The sequence below is a fragment of the Pituophis catenifer genome, unplaced genomic scaffold (genome assembly GCF_029215685.1).
Source record: "Pituophis catenifer annectens isolate HBS135680 unplaced genomic scaffold, rPitCat1.0.hap2 SCAF_2, whole genome shotgun sequence".
NCBI classification, from domain to species: domain Eukaryota; kingdom Metazoa; phylum Chordata; class Lepidosauria; order Squamata; family Colubridae; genus Pituophis; species Pituophis catenifer.
This window is the reverse complement of record NW_027256882.1, coordinates 36,630,905-36,643,867: the sequence shown is the minus strand read 5'-3', so window position 1 is coordinate 36,643,867 and position 12,963 is coordinate 36,630,905.

The following is a 12,963-nucleotide window of genomic DNA, read 5'->3' as shown; positions in this document are numbered from 1 at the left end:
AAATGCCAATGCAATCCTAGGCTGCGTTAATAAAGGGATAGAATCAAGATCCCATGAAGTTCTAATATTGCTTTACAAAGCCTTAGTAAGACCACATTAAGAATACTGCATCCAGTTCTGGACAACACAATATAAAAAAGATATTGAAACACTGGAAAGACTGTAGAGATGAGCAAGAAAAATGATTAGGGAGCTGAAGGCTAAAACATACCAAGAACAATTACAGCAGGGGTAAAATCCTACTGGTTTGGACCGGTTTAAGTGAACTGGTAGGGATGATTGGTATCAGTTCGCCGAACCATAGCAATCATCCCTGGTGGCCTACACATGCCCACTCGCCCCTTCTGGCTCACTCACTGCTTCTGGCTGCTTAGCCCACCCACTCACTCCCACCCTATGTAAGTTCCCTTTGCCATGTAGCCCAGCTACTTGCCTCACCAGTCACCTCACCTGCTCAGCTCACCGAAGGTAAGCAATGCATGCCGCCTGCTCACCCTTCGACTTTGGTTGGGTGCCACGGCCTGGGCCCAGGAACATGCGATTCCCAGAGTCCTTCCAGCTGCCACCCACTCACTGCCCACCTCGACCGGGTCAGAGAATGCATCATTTCCTGGCTCCGGCTTTGTCCCTGAGCCGCTGCCCACTCTCCTTTTGCCACATTATGTGTCCTTAACTTAAGGGAAGGCAAGCCAGGGCTGAGACATTGCTGCTGGGCTGAATGCCAGCTCGCATCTTGCCTCCCCCCCCCCTTGTCGCGAGATGCCTGCAGCCACGGTTCTTTTTTGGTGCACCTGGACATGCTTCTTGTCCCAAAAGATGCAGCAGCTGCAGGCTTCTTGTAGTGAAAGTTTATAGAGCCGCTCTCCTTCTTAAACATGTCGCTGCCATCGCCACTCTGTTCCATGTGCTGGGTGTAGATGCACACACCCAGTTTACTTATTCATTCATCATTTATCACCGGCAGCAGGGAATGGTGTGCGCATTTGAATGGAACAGGATGGCACATTTAAGAAGGGGAGTAGCTTCCTGTAACTTTTCCTACAACAAGCTTGCAGCTGCTGCATCTTTGTTTGAAATGGTGCAGGGTCTCCTGCTCGATTTGTGGGTTGGACTAGAAAAACCTCTGAGGTCCTTTCAAACTCTTATTATTCTATGTTTTATGATCTATGTTTTGCTGCTTCACCATCACAGCCCCATCTGAGGCAAGACCATTTGCAGATATGGGAAAACATGTAATGGGAGAAGAGGGAGAATACAATTTTGCCCTCAGACCTGATCAATAATAATAATAATAATGATAATAATAATTTTATTTCTATACATTATCAAGATGAAGTTAGCGGATTTAGGTAGCAAAATTCAATCTTAATCCAGAACAAACAATCCAGCTGAACTCCTTAGCTTGGAGATCACTTTGTGATCACAATAAAGGGTTGAGGGTTTTTGGAATATTCTGATGCTTGTTTAGTTTTGAAAATTACGTTGTCACCATAGAGCTATTTCTGTCACAAAAGCATCCCAAACTAGCACAGGTTGTTTAACTTTGGAAGATGTTTCTCTATCATCTCTCTCTAACTCACCATCAGGGTTCCAAGTAATACGCCCATAGCAAATAGGACTCTGAGGCAAGCAGGTTCCTCAAATATCAGTTTTATTGGACATATCATATAGGCATAGGCTGGTGAAAACTGACTCTAAATGTTTCCACAGTTTTCACCTAATTAAAAGTAAAAGTTTTCCTCCCCTTTCCAAACAATCAGTCACATGGTCCAATCAAGGTGTCATCTGGTTGCCTGGTGACTTCACTCATCCTCCCTCCGGCCATTGGTGGGAATGTCCTTGGTTCCCAGGAGAAAGTATTTTGTTTTGGCTACAAAACTCCAGCTATCTCTATTCCTCCCCTCCCTCTCTATCCCTCAGCTCCAATGTGGCAACACTGAAGCATCAAAATGGCCTCGGTCAGGTCAGCTTCAGGATTGACCCCCACTCTCAAATACCACAAGCTGGGCAACTGGTCTTTGGAATCTAATTTAATTTAATCTACATCTAATTTAATATTGAGGAATTGGAAGGGGAGAATCAATGGAACCTCAAGGGAGAAGACTTACCTGCCATGGCTGTATAATCTGGGGTGGTTGATGGTCTCCAATTTGCATTCTCCTCTTACTCCGTTGGGAGGAAGAGGCAGCACTGAGGACCCAGGCCACAATTTGAATTATTTGGGAAATACTGGAGGAGTCCTGAGACATGATTCTTGCAATCACATCATGGGGTGGAAATTCCCAATTCTCTTTTTCTCTACATTTTTTCCAAACTTTCTTAGATAACACAGGACTTGAATAAGAACATTGGAATGCTTCCTTTCCATACGATGAGAACATAGATGCAGGAGAATTAATGTCATCATACTGAGTCCTTCTCTTTGTCTTGATGAGGAAGGAAAACAAAGCATATTTATTTTGGAGATCAACATAGAGGTCAAAAGTATCTACACTTAAAGCTGTCAAAGTTGTTGCAATCCACACCCTTCCCACAACGGATGTATCAATTGTATCAATCGTTTGTATTATTATTGCTAACATTCCTGAGGCCTGAAAATCCAGTTGGCATACTATAATTTTTATTTGACTCTTGATAAGAGAAAGGAACATTTTCCTTTTTTCTTGCATGAGAGTTTCTCTAGCACTTGTCGGCAGATTTGCTTCTGGGACAAATCCTGAGAGGACAATGCAAATAACATTTTTTAGAGCAAGAACTTCCAAGCGTCTTTTGAATTTTTCTCCTTTTTCATTGTCCTGAGAAAGGAGGCCGATCCATGTCCATTGGAAGTGCAGGAGCAGCTTGACAATTGCTGAGTAAGGAGGTTCTTGGTTTGGGGTCATCCGATATGCAAAAGGAAAATGATGATTTTTCTCAGCCGTCTGGTTGATGACATTATAGTTGATCTAAGATAAAATAGAAGGTATTGGTAGTGTAGGAAGTTAGCACCCACCCCATCCTAGGAACATGAGATATTTTCAGTAACGGTATAGGTTCCCCTCACAGATATGTGCTAGTCGTTCCTGACTCTAGGGGGTGGTGCTCATCTCTGTTTCAAAGCCCACCCCCTCCTCGGAAAATGAGATATTTAGGAAATTTTAAAAGGGAAGAATATTTCCCCTAAAAGGGAGGCAGAAACTCCGCCCCCCCACCTTTGTCAATGGGCCATTAAGGCCTGAGCCAGTCCATTCTACATAACAAAGATCTACCTGCTTCAGGCAGAACCATAATAGCAATTCCAAAGCCCTTTCAGTACTTCACCATCCAGCAAGGCTCAACCAATCATGGACTCAAAACAAAACCTACAGAGTTGCCCCTGTATGGCCCTATGGGAGTCTGACAACCAATCAGAATAAAGTTCAAATTCAGAGGGGGCATAAAACTCAGTTACTCTCAGCATCTCTTCCCTTTTTTTCTTCACCCAACATGATCAAAGCATGTGATCCTGTCCACCATTAATACCATCTTTCCAAGCAACTTCCATCTAATTTATAATAACTTCCAGTGCTTTTCCCCCATTTGTAACTGAACCCAGAAGGATATTTCTTCCAACAGTAGTTTGTGCCAGTTTTAATGTTAAAAGTCAGATGGTAAATCTAAGGGCCTTTCCACACTGCTGAGAGATGTTTCAAATGATAACTGCATGGATTTTGCTAGTTCCCTTGATGTTCTGTCCTGTTGTCTTGTATGCTGCCTTTGAAACCAGGGAGCTTTGAATTATCTGTGGGTGATGTTCATTGGTGGTCCTCATAGAGCACACCCTTCTGGTCACATTATAACTCTGTGGGTCACCCATCCACTCAGTCAATTAGTCAATCAGAATGAATGTCTTCTAGTCCAACCATCTGCTCATGCAGGAGACCCTAGTCCAGGGGTATCAAACTCAAGGCCCGAGGGCTGGATCTGGCCTGTGGGGTCGCCCTTGAAATAGCAAAGGACCAGCCCGCAGTGCCTCTGCCAGTGAAAATGGAGTTAGAGAGGGCCGGGCATGGCCCTCCCGAGCTCTGTTTTGGCAAGGAGGGGGTTGCAGGAGGCTTCCCAGCCAAAAATAGAGCTTGCGAGAGCAATGCATGCCCTCTCCGAGCTCTGTTTAAGCTGGCAGAGGGTTGCAGGAGGCCATCCCAGATGAAAACGGGGCTCAGGAGCCCATTTTCGCTGGCAGAGCATTCAGGCCACCGCAGGTGCCCCTGACACAAGTGACATCGTGCTGCCCATTCCCACCTTGGCCATGCCTCCACCCAAAGTCAGACACAACCTGGATGTGGCCCTCAATGAAATCGAGTGACACCCCAGCCCCAGTCCAACCCCCTGCTCAAGCAGCAGACCCAAGACCTTTTTACACAAGTGACTGTCCAGTCTCTCCTTAAAAAAAACCCAGTGATGAAGCACCCACAACTTCTGAAGGCAATCTGTTCCAATGATTAATTGTCCTCCAAGCCTTAATTCCAGGTTGCTTCCCTCCTTGATTAGCTTCCATCCATTGCTTCTTGTCCTGCCTTCTGGTGCTTTGGAAAATAAATTGACCTTCTCCTCTTTATGGCAGCTTCACAAATACTGGAAAACTGCTATGCACTCATGGAATATCTTTTTAAACTGACAAACATATTAATTTCTCATAGATTATTACTGCTTATTTGATTGTTTCGTATGTTGGGCTTGAAATATTGTTACAACCCCCCTCAGGAATTGTTTAATATTGGTCTATTATTTCATTGTCTTCATTCATATAATTGATTTGAAATCATTCTATATAAACTCTTTAATTGGCTGAATTTCTTTCAGACATTTGAAATGCAGAAGTCAGTTTACTAACCTCCTTTAAAAAAAAAAAACCCAAATCAACTGGCATTTTGCCAAGCTCCAGTTCAAAATAGGAAAGAATATTATGACATACTTTCTTCTGTGTTGTACATTAATTGTTGTTGTTAGTTGTGAAGTCATGTCTGACCAGGGGTGAAATGTAAAATGTGTTACTACCGGTTCTGTGGGCGTGGCTTGGTGGGCGTGGCCAAAATTTTTTTTTAAACTTTTTAAAGCATTTTTTTCTGCAAATGCAAAAAAATGCTTTGAAAAGCCTCTGCCGATCAGGCAACTCACCTGGGATTGTCAGAGAGACTTTAAAGCATTTTTTTCTGCAAACTCTTCAGCGGAAGAGGTGGTTAAAAAAATGCTTTAGAAAGCCTCTGACGATCCCAGCTGAGCCGCGCGATCATCAGAGGCTTTTTTTTTACTTTTAAAAGCATTTTTTAAGCGGAAGAAGAAGTAAAAAAATGCTTTTAAAAGTAAAAAAAAAAGCCTCTGATGATCATGCGGCTCAGCTGGGCATGGTGGTGGTCGGGGGAGCAGGCATTTTTGGGCGATCCAGTCCTAACTGGGAAGCATTTCACCCCTGTGTCTGACCCATCGTGACCCCATGGACAATGTTTCTCCAGGCCTTCCTGTCCTCTATCATCCTCTGGAGTCCATTTAAGCTCACACCTACTGCTTCAGTGATTTGATCCAACCACCTCTTTCTCTGTCGTCTCCTTCATCTTCCTTACCCAGCATAAGGCTCTCCTCCAGTGAGACCTTCCTTCTCAATAGGTGGCCAAAGTATTTGAGTTTCATCTTCAGGATCTGGCCTTCTAAAGAGCTGTCAGGGTTGATCTCCTCTAGGAAAGTGGTCACCAACTGATGGTCCATGGACCACTGGTGGTCCACGAGAAAATTTAGGTGGTCCTCAGAAAAATTATTTTCATTTTTTATATTGCACTAAATCAGGGGTCCTCAAACTACGGCCCCTGGGTCGGATATGTGCAAAGAACATTTGTGTTGCTGCAGAATCTCCCCCTTTGGGGTCTTCTTGTGTGGGTCAGAGGGGGGAAGAAATTCCAACTCTGGGTCTGTTTCAGCCTCCTGGTGCAGGGCTTTGGGTGAAGGCTGGAGGGATGTGCCGCTGGTGGCGAAGATCCAGAGGTCCTTGTTCCAGTGAGACTGCATCATGGCCTGGAATTGGCTGACCATCTCAGTCTGCTGAGCCTCCAGGTACCAGTAACTGGCCTTGTACTCCTCTGCTTGGAAAGCCTATGCTCGTAGTCCTCAGTGAGGTGATTCTGCTGAGCCTCCTTCTCGGTCAGATTGAATTTGAACTGAGCCAGATGTTTTGCCAACTCTTTCTCGTGTTGGCTGCTTAGCTCCAACAACTGCTTCCTGTTGGGGCCCTAAGGGGCCCAGGCGGGTAGGCTAGGAGGCTGGCAAGACGCCCCTCGATGTGAGTGACATCAAGTTGGCCACACCCAGCCAGCCAGTCATTAGGCAGGGATTTAAAATTATGAATTTAGTGGTCCAAAAGGTTGGGGACCCCTGCTCTAGGACTAACCAATTGATCATCTTGCAGTCCAAGGGACTCGCAGGAGTCTTCTTCTGTACCATAGTTCAAAGGCCTCAGTTCTTTGGCGCTCAGCCTTTTCTTTGTACACTATTTTTTTTATGTACACTAGAGAAAGTATGTAAAAGCTGCTTTCTGGAGGTGCCTTCTACTTATCTTGACCCATTCATTGCTTTTTCATATCTTTCTTTTGAATTTTTTACTTCAGTCTCAACATTATAAAAGTGAGGAATTCCTCACTGTGAGAGTATGAAGAGTTGGAACAGCCTGCCTCCTGGAGCTCCACTGCTGGTTATTTTCAAGGAAAACTTGGACAGCAATTTGTCTGTAGTGGTCTGACCATTCCTCTTCTGTGTAAGGAGATGTACTTTTTATTCTATGATTCTATGGAAAAAAATCTCTTTTGCATTGGTCACTAAATTTTCAAAATGTTTAAAAGTCACTTATTCAACCCTCATACATTCTATGACAAAGCCTTACTTTTCGAAAGTAATAATTTTCATAAATTCCCAATGGTCACACCCAGACTTTTTCTACTACCAGAGGCCTGCTGGCCACATGGCCCAAAGCCAAAGTATGTATATTCATAGAATGGTAGACTGCAACCGGTTTAAAAACTGGTTCTGTGAGCTCACACTTTGCATTTGTGTACAGCGCTCAAAATAAACAAATATCAAGCTCTATAGCTTACCTTCTAGTGCTGCCTTCTAGGCAAATCTGAACATTTTACAACACGGAATTAATTTCTTTGGCTTTATACCTGTGGAATTTTATAGATGCTCAAGACATTGGAAATATGATCAAAGAGTTCAGAATCCATCTCTTCAAGAATCACCAGCAGGTTCTTTTGTCTTCCACATCTGTAGTTTGGGATGTTCTCCTGTCCTGTAGACAGCATATCCAGCATGGCCTCATATGTCATTCTTGCATTGAAAAAGGTCTCATAGAAGTTGTAGCCCAGGGTGATGTTGGGTAAGAGCCTTGAATTCTGGTTGACTTCATGAACAGACAACAAGAAGGGCAGAATTTGGTAGAAGGTGTTCTTACTGCAATGTAAGAAATTTCATCATCTTTTTTTGCTCTATATTAATGATTTATGTGATCAACTTAAAAGCAATTGTGTTCTTTTTGTCAATGATGTAAAATTATTCAATTTTACAGATAATTCTGTTGTTTTGCAAAGTGATCTCGACTATGTTTCTGAATGGTGTCTGAATGGTCATCTATTTGGCAACTTCAAATTTCAATTCATAAATGCTCTGTCTTATATATTAGTAAACATAATCAGAATGTCAAGTATAAGAAAAGTGGCATTGATCTAGCACAGTGGTCACCAACTGGTGGTGGCTGGTTAGCTCCAACAACTGGTGCCCTACGTGGCCCAGGCGGGTAGGTGAGGAGTGGCAAGTAGAGGCTGGCAAGGTGCCCTTTGATGTGAGTGACATCATGTTGGCCACACCCACCCAGCCGGTCATTAGGCAGATCATATTAGCGGTCCCTGAGGTCCAAAAGGTTGGGGATCTCTGATCTAGCAGATGACCCTCATCTTGTTAAGGACATAGGTGTACTTACTGTATCTCTGACAATTTATGCTCCATCGCTCACTGTAACATCATTGCTAAAAAAGCATTAAGAGTTGTAAGGTTAATTTGACGAAGTTTTTTTTTCTGGAAACATTGTATTGCTCATTAGAGCTTATAAAACTTATGCTAGACCAATCTTAGAGTATTGTTCAACTGTTTGGAATCCCCACCATATATCTGACATCAGTACAATTGAGTGGGTTCAGATGTACTTCACAAGAAAAGTCTTGCACAATTCTTTACATAATAGAATTCCCTATGCTACTAGGCTCAAAATTCTCGGTTTGGATAATTGAAGAACAGTCCCATTGACACCACTAGCAGTTTCTTGCATATATATACATATACATATACATATACATATACGTATACGTATACGTATACGTATACGTATACGTATACGTATACGTATACATATACATATACATATACATATACATATACATATATATATATATATATATATATATATATATATATATATATATATATATATATATATATATATATATGAGTTTCCGGAGAAGGGTGGCATATAAATCAAATTAAAAAAAAAAAAGCATTTATTTTATCCACTCACCTATTTATAAAGCTAATATATCACTCATATCAATTCACAACAATCCATAAAATGTAATTAAAATCATACCACTCAGGTGTGAACTAAATCATATCTCTGCTGAATATACAGTAAAGGTGACAAATAGATTTAAGGAATTAGATCTGATAGACAGAGTGCCTGAAGAACTATGGACAGAGTTTTGCAACATTGTACAAGAGGTAGCAACTAAAACCATCCCAAAGAAAAAGTAATGCAAGAAAGCAAAATGGCTGTCAGATAGCTAAGGAAAGCTATTTGCAAATAGCTAAGGAAAGAAGGGAAACGAAAGGCAAGGGAGGAAGAGAAAGATACACCCAATTGAATGAAGAATTCCAGAGAATAGCTAGAAGAGATATGAGTGCCTTCTTAAATGAACAGTGCAAAGAAATAGAAGAAAACAAAAGAATAGGGAGGACCAGAGATCTCTTCAAGAAAATTGGAGATATGAAGGGAACGTTTCATGCAAAGATAGGCATAATAAAGGACCAAAACGGTAGGGACATAACAGAGGCAGAAGAGATTAAGAAGAGGTGGCAAAATTACACAGAAAAACTATATAAGATCCTTTTCTTTCCAATCCTCAAGAATGCTAATAAGGGATTCTATCAAGTGTACATGTATAGGTTGTGATCATATGATATGATTTCTTCCTATTATATCACCCTGGAGAGGACTAACAGTTGGGATTCCAGTGCTAGATTAGGAAGTGGTATTACCTATCTGAAGATGGATATCTCTTTAGCAAGCCTTCCTTAGACCTAGAGATTAGCTGCAAAATACTCATGGTTTCCATAAGGAAGGCTGAGCATCAAAGAATTGAGGCCTTTGAACTATGGTGCTGGAGACGACAGAAAGTGAGGTGGCTGGATGGAGTCACTGAAGCAGTCAGTGTGAGCTTAAATGGTCTCTGGGGGATGGTAGAGGACAGAAAGGCCTGGAGTAATGTTGTCCATGGTGGTGATGAGTCAGACACGATTTTGTGACTAAGAACAACAACATTCACGGCTTTAGAGTTATTGTCCTATATTCTACATTAACTACAGTTAATGGGATTCCGCTGCCACTAAACATTAACTTATTTCATAAAGTCTCTCCCCTCCTTGAATTTGGTTTTTAAAAAGTATCCCTTTTATCTAAACCAAAAGGAACAGGGAAGCCACAAAAATGTTGAAGGGTGGAAAGAAAAAGTGGAGAGGGTGATAGGAATTATAGAATAAATGTAAGGACGGGGAAGAAACAGTAGGGAGAAAATATCAGAGATCTCACTCTATTTTAAGGTGTCATTCATTTACTTTATTGGAAGTTACTGTTTAACCATTGTTAATAAATAAAATAAATATGAATAAGAGTACCAAGGTAATCATTTTGAAAGCAGGCAGGACCCCATCCAGGCAAGATTGATTGTGGGAGAGAGTTGGCAGTGCCCAGTGTTGCCCAGTGTTGAAGCTGACACTTGTGGAAGAACTTAAAAAGAAACTTTGCAAACTCAGGTTTTACAAAATCATCAGGTTCCCCAAGAGCCTTTTCTCTAAAGCAAATTGGGATGAGCAATAATGACTTGCCTTTCTCAAGGTGAGGAATAGGGGAAAGGAAATCATTCCTAGAAAAGACATTGGAGGTATGTGTTGGAGAAGAAACATATCAGTTTAAAACCTGAACTATTCCTGTTGGGGATTCTACCAGAACTTTATAGTAAAGAAAATGTATACTTGATTATTCATGCAATAACTGCAGCTAGAATTGTATTTGCACAAAATTGTAAAAGTGAAGAGATCCCTACAGATGAAAATATTATTAAGAAAATATTAGAATGTGCAGAAATGAATAAAACAGAACAGAACAGAATAGAATAGAATTCTTTATTGGCAAAGTATGATTGGACACACAAGAAATTTGTCTTGGTGTCATAGGCTCTCAGTGTACATAAAAGAAAAGATACATAGATACATAGATTAACAGTTTCAATCAAAGGAAAAGAAGAATCTGATTATTATAATATTCTGTCAATGGTTAGAGAATAAATATAAAAGCAATGTATTATAAAGGCAAATAAGTTAAGAAGAGAAATGTTATGAGAGTAGGTATGTTAAAAATTAGTAGTAATATAAGAATAAATATAAATAATGAATATGGTGGTAAATTTTAATTGTCATGACACAAAAATGTGTACTCAGACAACACACTGTTTACTGAAAGAGGGAATGTTTGTATTAAAATAAATTTATATATATAAATTTATATATATAAAATAAATTTATATATATAAAGACATTGGAACAAGTAGAATCAATCACCAGAATCCTTGGATGAGTTGACAATTACCTTTTCAGTTGATGGGTTGGAGGCTTGGAGAATGAAAATGGGTACAACAGAGCTACAAGTGCAGACATTATTCCCGTAATCCAGTAGTCTCCTGGCTTGTAGTAATGGAACCACTCGTGTTCTTCTATTATCACCTTAAATGGACATTTCATCAGGGTACTGGCACAGGGAATTTGAGACAGAAACTGAAGCAGAAAAAGCTGTGTATGCAGCAGCAGCAACATTTGACATACAGTATACTGCAGGAGATCCTTCCTAGCGTTCTTTATTCAGCACAGAGCTAAATCTCAGAGAACACAAAAAGACCACAACTACAGTGAAGAAGGTCCAGTTTGCCCCCAGATTTGGAAGAGCTATCTGCAATTTCAGACTGCTACAGTATTTGCCCAACTTTACCCCAAACTCTGATCACATTACAGGAGGCTGTTACAAATCAGATTATCACATGCTGTCTATCCCATTTGTTGTCACATAGATTAGCAACTAATTGTGGTGGTGGAAATCCCATGAACCTTGTTCAAAGGAGAATAAATAATCATGATTTTAATAATTAGAAGGGGAATTGGGAACGAGACTTGGCCATAAAAGTGTGCCGTTGGAGAAAAGAGTTTTCTTTGACTCAGGAGAATAATCCTAATTTGAGAGTCGAGAAAGAGACAATTCAGGGAAGCTTGAGTGTTTTTTAGTCTCCAAACTTATTCTTGAGATTGTAAAGATTTAAATGTGGAAAAACAGTTCAACACTCTTGAACTAGGCAGTGGGCCATTATAATTCCTTCTTATTTTGTCTGGTGTGAATGAGGCCATCTTCTTCAGTGAAGGTTTGATACTCCAGAATGAGTTAACTCCTGATCATGACATATTGAACCACCTATTATTATTGCTGATGGTGAGCCACGGTGATGCAGTGGTTAAGTGCAGCACTGCAGGCTACTTCTGCTGATCACCGGCTGACAGCAGTTTGGCAGATCGAATCTCACCAGGGTCAAGGTTGACTCAGCCTTCCATCCTTCCGAGCTCGGTAAAATGAGGACCCAGCTTATTGGGGACAATAGGCTGACTCTGTAAACTGCTTAGAAAGGGTAGAATAGAATAGAATAGAATAGAATAGAATAGAATGGAATGGAATGGAATGGAATGGAATGGAATGGAATGGAATGGAATGGAATGGAATGGAGTGGAGTGGAGTGGAGTGGAGTGGAGTGGAGTGGAGTGGAATGGAATGGAATGGAATGGAATGGAATGGAATGGAATGGAATGGAATAGAATAGAATAGAATAGAATAGAATAGAATAGAATAGAATAGAATAGAATAGAATAGAATAGAATAGAATAACAGAGTTGGAAGGGACTGTGGAGTTTCATACCCTATTTTATTCTTGTTGAGTTCATTCTTATTGAGTGCTGGGTTCTGAGATGGTAAACAATTGGAGAGAAAAAATGTTTCTTATCTTTACAGATAACTTAGAAGTGGCTAGGATAGATTCGACACTACAATGACATAAATCAAGATTAAGACAATCTAGAATCCGGATTTAGCATAATGAGTGAAACGGATCAGTATGTGAATTAAGATATATGGAAATTGCTTTGCTTTTCCAATGCTTTCTCTATATCGAAAGAGAGTGTAGAAGGCAGAGGAAATGGCATTGAGAGACCATTGCCAAGACAAGGTCAGATAAAAGTAGTACTGACTTATATGATGTAGCTTTCCTAATTTGGAATACAGCGAAGGCTGATTGACAAAAAGACAAAGACAAAGAAAGGATACATGCACAAAAATATATTTATATATTTATAGGTAAAGGTTTAAGTGGGTATAGGTAAAGACTTCCCCTGTCAGTCATGATCAACCCAAGGGGCGGTGCTCATCTTTGATTCACAAATGAAGAGCCTTTATCTGAAGATGCTTCCATCGTCATGTGGCTGGCATGACTATGCACTGAAGGTGCATGAAACATTGTTACTTTCCCGCTGAAGTGGTACCTATTTATCTACTTGCATTTACATGCTTTTGAATTGCTAGGTTGGCAGGACACACACACACAGAAA